The sequence below is a fragment of the Podarcis melisellensis genome (genome assembly GCF_964234715.1).
Source record: "Podarcis melisellensis genome assembly, contig: HAP1_SCAFFOLD_20, whole genome shotgun sequence".
NCBI lineage: Eukaryota > Metazoa > Chordata > Lepidosauria > Squamata > Lacertidae > Podarcis > Podarcis melisellensis.
Window position 1 is genome coordinate 1057409 of NW_028113159.1, and position 15718 is coordinate 1073126.

The following is a 15718-nucleotide window of genomic DNA, read 5'->3' on the forward strand; positions in this document are numbered from 1 at the left end:
AAACAGAATTAGCCATCGACGTCACAATTTCAGCAAAAATCTGACGTTCTGCAATTCATTCAAAAATGGTGCTGAACTGTTGAAAACGATCCCCTGAAAGGTTTTTCAGTGGGATCAGGTGGGTTTTTATCATCGGAAAAAGAATTAGCCCTCGACGTCTTAACAACTTTTTTTGTAAAAATCCCTAAGCCGCGCGGTCACAATTTCTTCAAAATTTCTGACGTTCTGCAATTCACTCAGAGATGGTGCCAAACTGTTGCAATCGATCCCCTAAAGGGTTTTTCGGTGGAAACAGGTGGATTTTTATCATCGGAAACAGTATTAGCCCTCGACCTCTGAACAACTTTTTTTGAAAAAATCCCTAAGGCGCGCAGTCACAATTTCAGCAAAAATCTGACGTTCTGCAATTCATTCAAAAATGGTGCTGAACTGTTGCAAAGGATCCCCTGAAAGGTTTTTCAGTGGAATCAGGTGGGCTTTTATCATCAGAAATAGAATTAGCCCTCGACGTCTTAACAACTTTTTTTGCAAAAATCCCTAAGCCGCGCGGTCACAATTTCTTCAAAATTTCTGGCGTTCTGCAATTCACTCCAAAATAGTGCTAAACTGTTGGAAACGATGCCCTGAATGGTTTTTCGGTGGAAACAGGTGGGTATTTATCATCGGAAACCGAATTAGCCTTCGACGTCTGAATAACATTTTTTGAAAAAATCCCTAAGCCGCGCGGTCACAATTTCTTCAAAATTTCTGACGTTCTGCAATTCACTCAGAAATGGTGCCAAACTGTTGCAAACGATCCCCTGAAGGGTTTTTCGGTGGAAAGAGGTGGGTATTTATCATCGGAAACAGAATTAGCCCGTGACGTCTGAACAACTTTTTTTGAAAAAATCCCTAAGCCGCGCGGTCACAATTTCAGCAAAAATCTGACGTTCTGCAATTCATTCAAAGATGGTGCTAAACTGTTGCAAAGGATCCCCTGAAGGGTTTTTTGGTGGAATCAGGTGGGTTTTTATCATCGGAAACAGAATTAGCCCTCGACGTCTGAACAACTTTTTTTGAAAAAATCCCTAAGCCGCGCGGTCACAATTTCTTCAAAATTTCTGACGTTCTGCAATTCACTCAGAAATGGTGCCAAACTGTTGCAAAGGATCCCCTGAAAGTTTTTTCAGTAGAACAGGTGAGTTTTTATCACCGGAAACAGAATTAGCCATCGACATCTGAACAACTTTTTTTGAAAAAATCTCTAAGCCGCGCGGTCACAATTTCTTCAAAATTTCTGGCGTTCTGCAATTCACTCAGAAATGGTGCCAAACTGTTGCAAACGATCCCCTGAAGGGTTTTTCGTTGGAAACAGGTGGGTATTTATCATCGGAAACCGAATTAGCCCTCGACGTCTGAATAACTTTTTTTGAAAAAAATCCCTAAGCCGCGCGGTCACAATTTCTTCAAAATTTCTGACGTTCTGCAATTCATTCAAAAATGGTGCTGAACTGTTGAAAACGATCCCCTGAAAGGTTTTTCAGTGGGATCAGGTGGGTTTTTATCATCGGAAACAGAATTAGCCCTCGACGTCTTAACAACTTTTTTTGTAAAAATCCCTAAGCCGCGCGGTCAAAATTTCTTCAAAATTTCTGACGTTCTGCAATTCACTCAGAAATGGTGCCAAACTGTTGCAAACGATCCCCTGAAAGGTTTTTCAGTGGAAACAGGTGAGTTTTTATCATCGGAAACAGAATTAGCCATCGACGTCACAATTTCAGCAAAAATCTGACGTTCTGCAATTCATTCAAAAATGGTGCTGAACTGTTGCAAAGGATCCCCTGAAAGGTTTTTCAGTGGAATCAGGTGGGCTTTTATCATCAGAAATAGAATTAGCCCTCGACGTCTTAACAACTTTTTTTGCAAAAATACCTAAGCCGCGCGGTCACAATTTCAGCAAAAATCTGACGTTCTGCAATTCATTCAAAGATGGTGCTAAACTGTTGCAAAGGATCCCCTGAAGGGTTTTGCGGTGGAAACAGGTGGGTATTTATCATCGTAAACAGAATTAGCCCTCGACGTCTGAACAAAACAGGTGGGTACTTATCATCGGAAACAGAATTAGCCCTCGACGTCTGAACACCTTTTTTTGAAAAAATCCCTAAGCCGCGCGGTCTCAATTTCTTCAGAATTTCTGACGTTCTGCAATTCACTCAGAAATGGTGCCAAACTGTTGCAAACGATCCCCTGAAAGGTTTTTCGGTGGAAACAGGTGGATTTTTATCATCGGAAACAGAATTAGCCCTCGACCTCTGAACAACTTTTTTTGAAAAAATCCCTAAGGCGCGCGGTCACAATTTCAGCAAAAATCTGACGTTCTGCAATTCATTCAAAAATGGTGCTGAACTGTTGGAAAGGATCCCCTGAAAGGTTTTTCAGTGGAATCAGGAGGGTTTTTATCATCAGAAACAGAATTATTCCTCGACGTCTTAACAACTTTTTTTGCAAAAATCCCTAAGCCGCGCGGTCACAATTTCTTCAAAATTTCTGGCGTTCTGCAATTCACTCAAAAATGGTTCTAAACTGTTGCAAAGGATCCCCTGAAGGGTTTTTCGGTGGAAACAGGTGGGTATTTATCAACGGAAACAGAATGAGCCCTCGACGTCTGAATAACTTTTTTTGGAAAAATCCCTAAGCCGCACGGTCACAATTTCTTCAAAATTTCTGACGTTCTGCAATTCACTCAGAAATGGTGCCAAACTGTTGCAAACGATCCCCTGAAGGGTTTTTCGGTGGAAAGAGGTGGGTATTTATCATCGGAAACACAATTAGCCCTCGACGTCTGAACAACTTTTTTTGAAAAAATCCCTAAGCCGCGCGGTCACAATTTCAGCAAAAATCTGACGTTCTGCAATTCATTCAAAGATGGTGCTAAACTGTTGCAAAGGATCCCCTGAAGGGTTTTTCGGTGGAATCAGGTGGGTATTTATCATCGGAAACAGAATTAGCCCTCGACGTCTGAACAACTTTTTTTGAAAAAATCCCTAAGCCGCGCGGTCACAATTTCTTCAAAATTTCTGACGTTCTATAATTCATTCAAAGATTGTGCTAAACTGTTGCAAACGATCCCCTGAAAGGTTTTTCGGTTGAAACAGGTGGATTTTTATCATCGGAAACAGAATTACCCCTCGACGTCTGAACAACTTTTTTTGAAAAAATCCCTAAGCCGCGCGGTCACAATTTCTTCAAAATTTCTGGCGTTCGGCAATTCACTCCAAAATAGTGCTAAACTGTTGGAAACGATGCCCTGAATGGTTTTTCGGTGGAAACAGGTGGGTATTTATCATCGGAAACCGAATTACCCTTCGACGTCTGAATAACTTTTTTTGAAAAAATCCCTAAGCCGCGCGGTCACAATTTCTTCAAAATTTCTGACGTTCTGCAATTCACTCAGAAATGGTGCCAAACTGTTGCAAACGATCCCCTGAAGGGTTTTTCGGTGGAAAGAGGTGGGTATTTATCATCGGAAACAGAATTAGCCCGCGACGTCTGAACAACTTTTTTTGCAAAAATCCCTAAGCCGCGCGGTCACAATTTCAGCAAAAATCTGACGTTCTGCAATTCATTCAAAGATGGTGCTAAACTGTTGCAAAGGATCCCCTGAAGGGTTTTTTGGTGGAATCAGGTGGGTTTTTATCATCGGAAACAGAATTAGCCCTCGACGTCTGAACAACTTTTTTTGAAAAAATCCCTAAGCCGCGCGGTCACAATTTCTTCAAAATTTCTGACGTTCTGCAATTCACTCAGAAATGGTGCCAAACTGTTGCAAAGGATCCCCTGAAAGGTTTTTCAGTGGAAACAGGTGAGTTTTTATCACCGGAAACAGAATTAGCCATCGACATCTGAACAACTTTTTTTGAAAAAATCTCTAAGCCGCGCGGTCACAATTTCTTCAAAATTTCTGGCGTTCTGCAATTCACTCAGAAATGGTGCCAAACTGTTGCAAACGATCCCCTGAAGGGTTTTTCGTTGGAAACAGGTGGGTATTTATCATCGGAAACCGAATTAGCCCTCGACGTCTGAATAACTTTTTTTGAAAAAAATCCCTAAGCCGCGCGGTCACAATTTCTTCAAAATTTCTGACGTTCTGCAATTCACTCAGAAATGGTGCCAAACTGTTGCAAACGATCCCCTGAAAGGTGTTTCAGTGGGATCAGTTTGGTTTTTATCATCGGAAACAGAATTAGCCCTCGACGTCTGAACAACTTTTTTTGCAAAAATCCCTAAGCCGCGCGGTCACAATTTCAGCAAAAATCTGACGTTCTGCAATTCATTCAAAGATGGTGCTAAACTGTTGCAAAAGATCCCCTGAAGGGTTTTTCGGTGGAAACAGGTGGGTATTTATCATCGGAAACAGAGTTAGCCCTCGACCTCTGAACAACTTTTTTTGAAAAAATCCTTAAGCCGCGCGGTCACAATTTCAGCAAAATTTCTGGCGTTCTGCAATTCACTCCAAAATGGAGCTAAACTGTTGCAAACGATGCCCTGAAGGATTTTTCGTTGGAAACAGGTGGGTATTTATCATGGGAAACCGAATTAGCCCTCGACGTCTGAATAACTTTTTTTGAAAAAATCCTTAAGCCGCGCGGTCACAATTTCAGCAAAATTTCTGGCGTTCTGCAATTCACTCCAAAATGGAGCTAAACTGTTGCAAACGATCCCCTGAAAGGTTTTTTGGTGGAAACAGGTGGATTTTTAACATCGGAAACAGAATTAGCCCGTGACCTCTGAACAAGTTTTTTTGAAAAAATCCCTAAGCCGCGCGGTCACAATTTCAGCAAAAATCTGACGTTCTGCAATTCATTCAAAGATGGTGCTAAACTGTTGCAAAGGATCACCTGAAGGGTTTTTTGGTGGAAACAGGTGGGTATTTATCATCGGAAACAGAATTAGCCCACGATGTCTGAACAACTTTTTTTGAAAAAATCCCTAAGCCGCGCGGTCACAATTTCTTCAAAATTTCTGACGTTCTGCAATTCACTCAGAAATGGTGCCAAACTGTTGCAAACGATCCCCTGAAAGGTTTTTCAGTGGAATCAGGTGGGTTTTTATCATCGGAAACAGAATTAGCCCTCGACGTCTTAACAACTTTTTTTGCAAAAATCCCTAAGCCGCGCGGTCACAATTTCTTCAAAATTTCTGACGTTCTGCAATTCACTCAGAGATGGTGCCAAACTGTTGCAATCGATCCCCTAAAGGGTTTTTCGGTGGAAACAGGTGGGTTTTTATCATCGGAAACAGAATAAGCCCTCGAAGTCTGAACAACTTTTTTTGCAAAAATCCCTAAGCCGCGCGGTCACAATTTCAGGAAAAAATCTGACGTTCTGCACTTCATTCAAAGATGGTGCTAACCTGTTGCAAAGGATCCCCTGAAGAGTTTATCGGTGGAATCAGGTGGGTTTTTATCATCGGAAACAGAATTAGCCCTCGACGTCTGAACAACTTTTTTTGAAAAAATCCCTAAGCCGCGCGACCACAATTTCTTCAAAATTTCTGACGTTCTGCAATTCACTCAGAAATGGTGCCAAACTGTTGCAAACGATCCCCTGAAAGGTTTTTCAGTGGAAACAGGTGAGTTTTTATCACCGGAAACAGAATTAGCCCTCGACGTCTGAACACTTTTTTTGTAAAAATCCCTAAGCCGCGCGGTCACAATTTCAGCAAAAATCTGACGTTCTGCAATTGAGTCAAAGATGGTGCTGAACTGTTGCAAAGGATCCCCTGAAAGGTTTTTCAGTTGAATCAGGTGGGTTTTTATCATCGGAAACAGAATTAGCCCACGACGTCTGAACAACTTTTTTTGAAAAAATCCCTAAGCCGCGCGGTCACAATTTCAGCAAAAATCTGACGTTCTGCAATTCATTCAAAAATGGTGCTGAACTGTTGCAAAGGATCCCCTGAAAGGTTTTTCAGTGGAATCAGGTGGGTTTTTATCATCAGAAACAGAATTAGCCCTCGACGTCTTAACAACTTTTTTGGCAAAAATCCCTAAGCCGCGCGGTCCCAATTTCTTCAAAATTTCTGGCGTTCTGCAATTCACTCAGAAATGGTGCTAAACTGTTGCAAACGATCCCCTGAAGGGTTTTCTGGTGGAAACAGGTGGGTATTTTCATCGGAAACAGAATTAGCCCTCGACGTCTGAACAACTTTTTTTGAAACAATCCCTAAGCCGCGCGGTCACAATTTCTTCAAAATTTCTGACGTTCTGCAATTCACTCAGAAATGGTGCCAAACTGTTGCAAACGATCCCCTGAAAGGTTTTTCAGTGGAAACAGGTGGATTTTTATCATCGGAAACAGAATTAGCCCTCGACGTCTGAACAACTTTTTGTGAAAAAATCCCTAAGCCGCGCGGTCACAATTTTTTCAAAATTTCTGACGTTCTGCAATTCACTCAGAAATGGTGCCAAACTGTTGCAAACGATCCCCTGAAGGGTTTTCCGGTGGAAACAGGTGGGTATTTATAATCGGAAACCGAATTAGCCCTCGACGTCTGAACAACTTTTTTTGAAAAAATCCCTAAGGCTCGCGTTCACAATTTCAGCAAAAATCTGACGTTCTGAAATTCATTCAAAAATGGTGCTGAACTGTTGCAAAGGATCCCCTGAAAGGTTTTTCAGTGGAAACAGGTGGGTTTTTATCATCGGAAACAGAATTAGCCCTCGACATCTTAACAACTTTTTTTGCAAAAATCCCTAAGCCGCGCGGTCACAATTTCTTCAAGATTTGTGGTGTTGTGTAATTCACTCATAAATGGTGCTAAAATGTTGCAAACGATCCCCTCAAAAGGTTTTTCAGTGGAAACAGGTGGGTTTTTATCATCGGAAACAGAATTAGCCCTCGACGTCTTAACAACTTTTTTTGCAAAAATCCCTAAGCCGCGCGGTCACAATTTCTTCAAAATTTCTGACGTTCTGCAATTCACTCAGAGATGGTGCCAAACTGTTGCAATCGATCCCCTAAAGGGTTTTTCGGTGGAAACAGGTGGGTTTTTATCATCGGAAACAGAATAAGCCCTCGAAGTCTGAACAACTTTTTTTGCAAAAATCCCTAAGCCGCGCGGTCACAATTTCAGGAAAAAATCTGACGTTCTGCACTTCATTCAAAGATGGTGCTAACCTGTTGCAAAGGATCCCCTGAAGAGTTTATCGGTGGAATCAGGTGGGTTTTTATCATCGGAAACAGAATTAGCCCTCGACGTCTGAACAACTTTTTTTGAAAAAATCCCTAAGCCGCGCGACCACAATTTCTTCAAAATTTCTGACGTTCTGCAATTCACTCAGAAATGGTGCCAAACTGTTGCAAACGATCCCCTGAAAGGTTTTTCAGTGGAAACAGGTGAGTTTTTATCACCGGAAACAGAATTAGCCCTCGACGTCTGAACACTTTTTTTGTAAAAATCCCTAAGCCGCGCGGTCACAATTTCAGCAAAAATCTGACGTTCTGCAATTGAGTCAAAGATGGTGCTGAACTGTTGCAAAGGATCCCCTGAAAGGTTTTTCAGTTGAATCAGGTGGGTTTTTATCATCGGAAACAGAATTAGCCCACGACGTCTGAACAACTTTTTTTGAAAAAATCCCTAAGCCGCGCGGTCACAATTTCAGCAAAAATCTGACGTTCTGCAATTCATTCAAAAATGGTGCTGAACTGTTGCAAAGGATCCCCTGAAAGGTTTTTCAGTGGAATCAGGTGGGTTTTTATCATCAGAAACAGAATTAGCCCTCGACGTCTTAACAACTTTTTTGGCAAAAATCCCTAAGCCGCGCGGTCCCAATTTCTTCAAAATTTCTGGCGTTCTGCAATTCACTCAGAAATGGTGCTAAACTGTTGCAAACGATCCCCTGAAGGGTTTTCTGGTGGAAACAGGTGGGTATTTTCATCGGAAACAGAATTAGCCCTCGACGTCTGAACAACTTTTTTTGAAACAATCCCTAAGCCGCGCGGTCACAATTTCTTCAAAATTTCTGACGTTCTGCAATTCACTCAGAAATGGTGCCAAACTGTTGCAAACGATCCCCTGAAAGGTTTTTCAGTGGAAACAGGTGGATTTTTATCATCGGAAACAGAATTAGCCCTCGACGTCTGAACAACTTTTTGTGAAAAAATCCCTAAGCCGCGCGGTCACAATTTTTTCAAAATTTCTGACGTTCTGCAATTCACTCAGAAATGGTGCCAAACTGTTGCAAACGATCCCCTGAAGGGTTTTCCGGTGGAAACAGGTGGGTATTTATAATCGGAAACCGAATTAGCCCTCGACGTCTGAACAACTTTTTTTGAAAAAATCCCTAAGGCTCGCGTTCACAATTTCAGCAAAAATCTGACGTTCTGAAATTCATTCAAAAATGGTGCTGAACTGTTGCAAAGGATCCCCTGAAAGGTTTTTCAGTGGAAACAGGTGGGTTTTTATCATCGGAAACAGAATTAGCCCTCGACATCTTAACAACTTTTTTTGCAAAAATCCCTAAGCCGCGCGGTCACAATTTCTTCAAGATTTGTGGTGTTGTGTAATTCACTCATAAATGGTGCTAAAATGTTGCAAACGATCCCCTCAAAAGGTTTTTCAGTGGAAACAGGTGGGTTTTTATCATCGGAAACAGAATTAGCCCTCGACGTCTTAACAACTTTTTTTGCAAAAATCCCTAAGCCGCGCGGTCACAATTTCTTCAAAATTTCTGGCGTTCTTCAATTCACTCAAAAATGGTGCTAAACTGTTGCAAACGATCCCCTGAAAGGTTTTTCAGAGGAATCAGGTGGGTTTTTATCATCGGAAATAGAATTTGCCCTCGACGTCTGAACAACGTTTTTTGAAAAAATCCCTAAGCCGCGCGGTCACAATTTCTTCAAAATTTGTGGCGTTGTGTAATTCACTCAAAAATGGTGCTAAACTGTTGCAAAGGATCCCTTGAAGAGTTTATCGGTGGAATCAGGTGGGTTTTTATCATCGGAAACAGAATTAGCCCTCGACGTCTGAACAACTTTTTTTGAAAAAATCCCTAAGCCGCGCGGTCACAATTTCTTCAAAATTTCTGACGTTCTGCAATTCACTCAGAAATGGTGCCAAACTGTTGCAAACGATCCCCTGAAAGGTTTTTAAGTGGAAACAGGTGGATTTTTATCATCGGAAACAGAATTAGCCCGCGACCTCTGAACAACTTTTTTTGAAAAAATCTCTAAGCCGCGCGGTCACAATTTCTTCAAAATTTCTAGCATTCTTCAATTCACTCAAAAATGGTGCTAAACTGTTGCAAACGATGCCCTGAAGGGTTTTTTGTTGGAAACAGGTGTGTATTTATCATAGGAAACAGAATTAGCCCTCGACGTCTGAACAACTTTTTTTGAAAAAATCCCTAAGCCGTGCGGTCACAATTTCTTCAAAATTTCTGACGTTCTGCAATTCATTCAAAGATGATGCCAAACTGTTGCAAACGATCCCCTGAAAGGTTTTTCAGTGGAAACAGGTGGGTATTTATCATCGGAAACAGAATTAGCCCTCGACGTCGGAACAACTTTTTTTGAAAAAATCCCTAAGCCGCGCGGTCACAATTTCTTCAAAATTTCTGACGTTCTGCAATTCACTCAGAAATGGTGCCAAACTGTTGCAAACAATCCCCTGAAAGGTTTTTCAGTGGAAACAGGTGAGTTTTTATCACCGGAAACAGAATTAGCCCTCGAAGTCTGAAAAACTTTTTTTGCAAAAATCCCTAAGCCGCGCGGTCACAATTTCAGCAAAAATCTGACGTTCTGCAATTCATTCAAAGATGGTGCTAAACTGTTGCAAAAGATCCCCTGAAGGGTTTTTCGGTGGAAACAGGTGGGTATTTATCATCGGAAACAGAATTAGCCCTCGACCTCTGAACAACTTTTTTTGAAAAAATCCTTAAGCCGCGCGGTCACAATTTCAGCAAAATTTCTGGCGTTCTGCAATTCACTCCAAAATGGAGCTAAACTGTTGCAAACGATGCCCTGAAGGATTTTTCGTTGGAAACAGGTGGGTATTTATCATGGGAAACCGAATTAGCCCTCGACGTCTGAATAACTTTTTTTGAAAAAATCCTTAAGCCGCGCGGTCACAATTTCAGCAAAATTTCTGGCGTTCTGCAATTCACTCCAAAATGGAGCTAAACTGTTGCAAACGATCCCCTGAAAGGTTTTTTGGTGGAAACAGGTGGATTTTTAACATCGGAAACAGAATTAGCCCGTGACCTCTGAACAAGTTTTTTTGAAAAAATCCCTAAGCCGCGCGGTCACAATTTCTTCAAAATTTCTGACGTTCTGCAATTCATTCAAAGATGATGCCAAACTGTTGCAAACGATCCCCTGAAGGGTTTTTCGGTGGAAATAGGTGGGTATTTATCATCGGAAACAGATTTAGCCCTCGACGTCGGAACAACTTTTTTTGAAAAAATCCCTAAGCCGCGCTGTCACAATTTCTTCAAAATTTCTGACGTTCTGCAATTCACTCAGAAATGGTGCCAAACTGTTGCAAACGATCCCCTGAAAGGTTTTTCAGTGGAAACAGGTGAGATTTTATCACCGGAAACAGAATTAGCCCTCGACGTCTGAACAACTTTTTTTGAAAAAATCCCTAAGCCGCGCGGTCACAATTTCAGCAAAAATCTGACGTTCTGCAATTCATTCAAAGATGGTGCTAAACTGTTGCAAAGGATCACCTGAAGGGTTTTTTGGTGGAAACAGGTGGGTATTTATCATCGGAAACAGAATTAGCCCACGATGTCTGAACAACTTTTTTTGAAAAAATCCCTAAGCCGCGCGGTCACAATTTCTTCAAAATTTCTGACGTTCTGCAATTCACTCAGAAATGGTGCCAAACTGTTGCAAACGATCCCCTGAAAGGTTTTTCAGTGGAATCAGGTGGGTTTTTATCATCGGAAACAGAATTAGCCCTCGACGTCTTAACAACTTTTTTTGCAAAAATCCCTAAGCCGCGCGGTCACAATTTCTTCAAAATTTCTGACGTTCTGCAATTCACTCAGAGATGGTGCCAAACTGTTGCAATCGATCCCCTAAAGGGTTTTTCGGTGGAAACAGGTGGGTTTTTATCATCGGAAACAGAATAAGCCCTCGACGTCTGAACAACTTTTTTTGCAAAAATCCCTAAGCCGCGCGGTCACAATTTCAGGAAAAAATCTGACGTTCTGCACTTCATTCAAAGATGGTGCTAACCTGTTGCAAAGGATCCCCTGAAGAGTTTATCGGTGGAATCAGGTGTGTTTTTATCATCGGAAACAGAATTAGCCCTCGACGTCTGAACAACTTTTTTTGAAAAAATCCCTAAGCCGCGCGACCACAATTTCTTCAAAATTTCTGACGTTCTGCCATTCACTCAGAAATGGTGCCAAACTGTTGCAAACGATCCCCTGAAAGGTTTTTCAGTGGAAACAGGTGAGTTTTTATCACCGGAAACAGAATTAGCCCTCGACGTCTGAACACTTTTTTTGTAAAAATCCCTAAGCCGCGCGGTCACAATTTCAGCAAAAATCTGACGTTCTGCAATTCATTCAAAGATGGTGCTGAACTGTTGCAAAGGATCCCCTGAAAGGTTTTTCAGTTGAATCAGGTGGGTTTTTATCATCGGAAACAGAATTAGCCCACGACGTCTGAACAACTTTTTTTGAAAAAATCCCTAAGCCGCGCGGTCACAATTTCAGCAAAAATCTGACGTTCTGCAATTCATTCAAAAATGGTGCTGAACTGTTGCAAAGGATCCCCTGAAAGGTTTTTCAGTGGAATCAGGTGGGTTTTTATCATCAGAAACAGAATTAGCCCTCGACGTCTTAACAACTTTTTTGGCAAAAATCCCTAAGCCGCGCGGTCCCAATTTCTTCAAAATTTCTGGCGTTCTGCAATTCACTCAGAAATGGTGCTAAACTGTTGCAAACGATCCCCTGAAGGGTTTTCTGGTGGAAACAGGTGGGTATTTTCATCGGAAACAGAATTAGCCCTCGACGTCTGAACAACTTTTTTTGAAACATTCCCTAAGCCGCGCGGTCACAATTTCTTCAAAATTTCTGACGTTCTGCAATTCACTCAGAAATGGTGCCAAACTGTTGCAAACGATCCCCTGAAAGGTTTTTCAGTGGAAACAGGTGGATTTTTATCATCGGAAACAGAATTAGCCCTCGACGTCTGAACAACTTTTTGTGAAAAAATCCCTAAGCCGCGCGGTCACAATTTTTTCAAAATTTCTGACGTTCTGCAATTCACTCAGAAATGGTGCCAAACTGTTGCAAACGATCCCCTGAAGGGTTTTCCGGTGGAAACAGGTGGGTATTTATAATCGGAAACAGAATTAGCCCTCGACGTCTGAACAACTTTTTTTGAAAAAATCCCTAAGCCGCGCGGTCACAATTTCTTCAAGATTTGTGGTGTTGTGTAATTCACTCATAAATGGTGCTAAAATGTTGCAAACGATCCCCTCAAAAGGTTTTTCAGTGGAAACAGGTGGGTTTTTATCACCGGAAACAGAATTAGCCCTCGACGTCTGAACAACTTTTTTTGCAAAAATCCCTAAGCCGCGCGGTCACAATTTCAGCAAAAATCTGACGTTCTGCAATTCATTCAAAGATGGTGCTAAACTGTTGCAAAAGATCCCCTGAAGGGTTTTTCGGTGGAAACAGGTGGGTATTTATCATCGGAAACAGAATTAGCCCTCGACCTCTGAACAACTTTTTTTGAAAAAATCCTTAAGCCGCGCGGTCACAATTTCAGCAAAATTTCTGGCGTTCTGCAATTCACTCCAAAATGGAGCTAAACTGTTGCAAACGATGCCCTGAAGGATTTTTCGTTGGAAACAGGTGGGTATTTATCATGGGAAACCGAATTAGCCCTCGACGTCTGAATAACTTTTTTTGAAAAAATCCTTAAGCCGCGCGGTCACAATTTCAGCAAAATTTCTGGCGTTCTGCAATTCACTCCAAAATGGAGCTAAACTGTTGCAAACGATCCCCTGAAAGGTTTTTTGGTGGAAACAGGTGGATTTTTAACATCGGAAACAGAATTAGCCCGTGACCTCTGAACAAGTTTTTTTGAAAAAATCCCTAAGCCGCGCGGTCACAATTTCTTCAAAATTTCTGACGTTCTGCAATTCATTCAAAGATGATGCCAAACTGTTGCAAACGATCCCCTGAAGGGTTTTTCGGTGGAAATAGGTGGGTATTTATCATCGGAAACAGATTTAGCCCTCGACGTCGGAACAACTTTTTTTGAAAAAATCCCTAAGCCGCGCTGTCACAATTTCTTCAAAATTTCTGACGTTCTGCAATTCACTCAGAAATGGTGCCAAACTGTTGCAAACGATCCCCTGAAAGGTTTTTCAGTGGAAACAGGTGAGATTTTATCACCGGAAACAGAATTAGCCCTCGACGTCTGAACAACTTTTTTTGAAAAAATCCCTAAGCCGCGCGGTCACAATTTCAGCAAAATTTCTGACGTTCTGCAATTCACTCAGAGATGGTGCCAAACTGTTGCAATCGATCCCCTAAAGGGTTTTTCGGTGGAAACAGGTGGGTTTTTATCATCGGAAACAGAATAAGCCCTCGACGTCTGAACAACTTTTTTTGCAAAAATCCCTAAGCCGCGCGGTCACAATTTCAGGAAAAAATCTGACGTTCTGCACTTCATTCAAAGATGGTGCTAACCTGTTGCAAAGGATCCCCTGAAGAGTTTATCGGTGGAATCAGGTGTGTTTTTATCATCGGAAACAGAATTAGCCCTCGACGTCTGAACAACTTTTTTTGAAAAAATCCCTAAGCCGCGCGACCACAATTTCTTCAAAATTTCTGACGTTCTGCCATTCACTCAGAAATGGTGCCAAACTGTTGCAAACGATCCCCTGAAAGGTTTTTCAGTGGAAACAGGTGAGTTTTTATCACCGGAAACAGAATTAGCCCTCGCCGTCTGAACACTTTTTTTGTAAAAATCCCTAAGCCGCGCGGTCACAATTTCAGCAAAAATCTGACGTTCTGCAATTGAGTCAAAGATGGTGCTGAACTGTTGCAAAGGATCCCCTGAAAGGTTTTTCAGTTGAATCAGGTGGGTTTTTATCATCGGAAACAGAATTAGCCCACGACGTCTGAACAACTTTTTTTGAAAAAATCCCTAAGCCGCGCGGTCACAATTTCAGCAAAAATCTGACGTTCTGCAATTCATTCAAAAATGGTGCTGAACTGTTGCAAAGGATCCCCTGAAAGGTTTTTCAGTGGAATCAGGTGGGTTTTTATCATCAGAAACAGAATTAGCCCTCGACGTCTTAACAACTTTTTTGGCAAAAATCCCTAAGCCGCGCGGTCCCAATTTCTTCAAAATTTCTGGCCTTCTGCAATTCACTCAGAAATGGTGCTAAACTGTTGCAAAAGATCCCCTGAAGGGTTTTCTGGTGGAAACAGGTGGGTATTTTCATCGGAAACAGAATTAGCCCTCGACGTCTGAACAACTTTTTTTGAAACATTCCCTAAGCCGCGCGGTCACAATTTCTTCAAAATTTCTGACGTTCTGCAATTCACTCAGAAATGGTGCCAAACTGTTGCAAATGATCCCCTGAAAGGTTTTTCAGTGGAAACAGGTGGATTTTTATCATCGGAAACAGAATTAGCCCTCGACGTCTGAACAACTTTTTGTGAAAAAATCCCTAAGCCGCGCGGTCACAATTTTTTCAAAATTTCTGACGTTCTGCAATTCACTCAGAAATGGTGCCAAACTGTTGCAAACGATCCCCTGAAGGGTTTTCCGGTGGAAACAGGTGGGTATTTATAATCGGAAACAGAATTAGCCCTCGACGTCTGAACAACTTTTTTTGAAAAAATCCCTAAGGCTCGCGGTCACAATTTCAGCAAAAATCTGACGTTCTGAAATTCATTCAAAAATGGTGCTGAACTGTTGCAAAGGATCCCCTGAAAGGTTTTTCAGTGGAAACAGGTGGGTTTTTATCATCGGAAACAGAATTAGCCCTCGACATCTTAACAACTTTTTTTGCAAAAATCCCTAAGCCGCGCGGTCACAATTTCTTCAAGATTTGTGGTGTTGTGTAATTCACTCATAAATGGTGCTAAAATGTTGCAAACGATCCCCTCAAAAGGTTTTTCAGTGGAAACAGGTGGGTTTTTATCATCGGAAACAGAATTAGCCCTCGACGTCTGAACAACGTTTTTTGAAAAAATCCCTAAGCCTCGCAGTCACAATTTCATAAAAAATCTGACGTTCTGCAATTCATTCAAAAATGGTGCTGAACTGTTGCAAAGGATCCCCTGAAAGGTTTTTCAGTGGAATCAGGGTTTTTATCATCAGAAACAGAATTAGCCCTCGACGTCTTAACAACTTTTTTTGCAAAAATCCCTAAGCCGCGCGGTCACAATTTCTTCAAAATTTCTGGCGTTCTTCAATTCACTCAAAAATGGTGCTAAACTGTTGCAAACGATCCCGTGAAAGGTTTTTCAGAGGAATCAGGTGGGTTTTTATCATCGGAAATAGAATTTGCCCTCGACGTCTGAACAACGTTTTTTGAAAAAATCCCTAAGCCGCGCGGTCACAATTTCTTCAAAATTTGTGGCGTTGTGTAATTCACTCAAAAATGGTGCTAAACTGTTGCAAAGGATCCCTTGAAGAGTTTATCGGTGGAATCAGGTGGGTTTTTATCATCGGAAACAGAATTAGCCCTCGACGTC